The sequence below is a fragment of the Selaginella moellendorffii genome, unplaced genomic scaffold (genome assembly GCF_000143415.4).
Source record: "Selaginella moellendorffii unplaced genomic scaffold, v1.0 SELMOscaffold_125, whole genome shotgun sequence".
In the NCBI taxonomy this organism is placed as follows: Eukaryota; Viridiplantae; Streptophyta; class Lycopodiopsida; order Selaginellales; family Selaginellaceae; genus Selaginella; species Selaginella moellendorffii.
Window position 1 is genome coordinate 305,061 of NW_003314386.1, and position 2,394 is coordinate 307,454.

Sequence of the window (2,394 nt, forward strand, 5' to 3'; positions counted from 1 at the left end):
TCTCTTGCTGCTGCTTCTCTTGCTGCTGTACAATGCTCGCTCCGGGCGCTCATTCGTCATCGTCTACAACATGGCCTACAATACTGAGATCCTTCTGGCTCTCGTCAGCCTCAGAGTCACGATCCGCTGGCTACTACTACTGCACCCCAAGTATCCAAAGTCCAACGAGTTCGTCGCAATGATCAGCTTCTCCTCGATCGTCATCGCCGAGTCGAGCTTGTTCCTGTGCATCCGCGGCTGCTGGGAGATCATATCAGTGAGGTACAAGAAGGCGAAGAAGAACAGGGACCGACCGAGATTTCTCCTGGAAACTAAGTCCAAGTTCTTCGTTGCCGTGTACGAGACGACGTTGAGAGATGGAGCCATCAAGGGGCTAAGGATGAACTTGGTCGACTACGTCGCGAACGAGTTCTTGGAATCGAGAGGCAACCGGGAGCTGAGGAAAAGCTTGTTGATGCTGGATGCAGTGTGCCACTGGGAAGAAGAAGATCAGAGAAAGCGAAGTGGGAAGCTCCTCTTGGCATCTAAGCGTCAAGTTGTGGAGCGGCTGTTCGAGTGCATGGGCGACAAGTACTATCTCATCTACCGGCGAGCGGCGATTTCTCTAGTGGCCGAGATCTGCGAAGATGAAAACGCCTTCTTCGCTGTGGCACACGTCGTCCAGGCCAGTGATGAAGGCGTCTCGCTTCTGGTGAAAGCGCTGGAGCCGGATACCAACAAGTCGGTGCTGGAGCTGCTAGGAAAGCTTGCGGCATTTGGAGGGATTGCCAATGCCGAGCCGGGTGTGATCGCGAACTTTGATTTTGCGCAAGGGGATATGGACAAGAAGTGGAAGGATTCTCTCAGGAATGGCGAATGGATCATCTCCATCGATGCAGGAGATGATCCAGCCCGGGTTGATGACGAGCCAGAGATCCAGAGCTCCAAGCAGAAGATCGCAGCGAATTTGAGGACGCTACTCAGGAAGAATCACGACTTGACAAGGTACCTCGCGAATGCTCTCTTTTGTTCCTCCCAGGAGCTCCAGGAGCTAGCTCTAGACGCTCTCGCGGCATTGCTAGCCTATGATCCCAGCCATGGTGATCTTCTCCCTGGCTACAAGAGCGTCATCTATGGATTGTTCCAACTCCTCCGTACCTGCCAAGCTGATCCACTAGGAAGCAAAGTGGCAGTAGTGCTGGATCTTCTCTGCCGCAAGAATCGCCAGTACCTTGAAACGCTACTCGATGGAAGCGGCAGTAGCAGTGACGACGTTATAGCAGTTCTCATGAGCGCGCTCTCCTTTGGTTTGGATAATCACGATGGCGAGAGGAGCAAGCATGCAATGTCGATTCTGTGCAGCCTCCACGACCAGAAGCTGTTGAGCGAGGAGCAGGAGAAAGCGCTGGACATCGCAAAGATCGTGGACATGGTGACCACTATGACGAACTCAACACCAAGTGACCATGGCTTGACTGGGGAGAGCTCGACCACCCAACCCATGGAAGGGATTGATGTGGCATTAGAAGTAGCCGAGCTTTGGGGTTTAGCTGCGCGGCCATCACAATCCTCATCAGCTGTTCCGACGGCATCACGGATTCACAATCAACCAAGGTAGGATTTGGCAGATGATCTCTTGGAGAAGAGCACGCCAGTGCTGCATTGGCAAGATCCCCCAAATTCCCCGCAGAGGGAAACTAAACAGATCAGGATTCCAGAGATGCCGCAGCACAGCATTCAATTCTAAATCTTGCTAAATCAAAACTAATATATTCCCAATTGTTTGAAGCTTTGGCACGACTACAAGTCCAGTCAAACACACAAGTCTAAGAGAAACGTCAATGCAGCTTTAGAAAATTCTCTCATTCGGATTCTCTTTTCTGATTGCCACGCCACTGACTATTCCTGCTCGAACTGGAGCTTTTCTGTTGACGTACTAAAGATCCCGCTCTACGCGGGAATGGCGCAAGCAAGGAGGACGGATCCCGGAACTCGGAGTTTGAATAGTCGCAGGACGATCATCTTCCTCTGTCTGCCAGGAAGAAAGGTGATCAATGTACCTGAAAGATTTTCTAGCAAATCGTTTTGTGTTCGCTTGAAATGTTTTCCATTGAGAGTCAGGCCCCAGAAAAGTTGAAGAATGTACTGCTGTGAAAGTTATGGATGGATTCAGCAGGTACGCATGGGTCTGTTTTCTTGGCTCAACGGCCACTAGCCGTTCCAGAGCGTCTTTGGCTGATCATTACATTGCCAGCAATGAGCTTTTTCTAATCTATCATTCTCTCTGGCTGTTACTTAACGAAGATGTTGCAGGCTCGCGCTTTCGGCAGCGATGCTTGGTAAGCTTTCATCTTTCGAGGCGTCGAGTATTGTATTCCAGGCATGTCCTCAAAGACGTTGTCGAGATGCCCGACG

At 51.1% G+C, this 2,394-nt stretch overlaps 1 protein-coding gene across 1 annotated transcript in view; it reads left to right on the forward strand.

The window, feature by feature from the left end:
- Window positions 1-2,394, forward strand: part of LOC9644818 — a 10,101-nt gene that overhangs the window by 685 nt on the left and 7,022 nt on the right. The gene's annotated exons all lie outside the window — the stretch shown is intronic.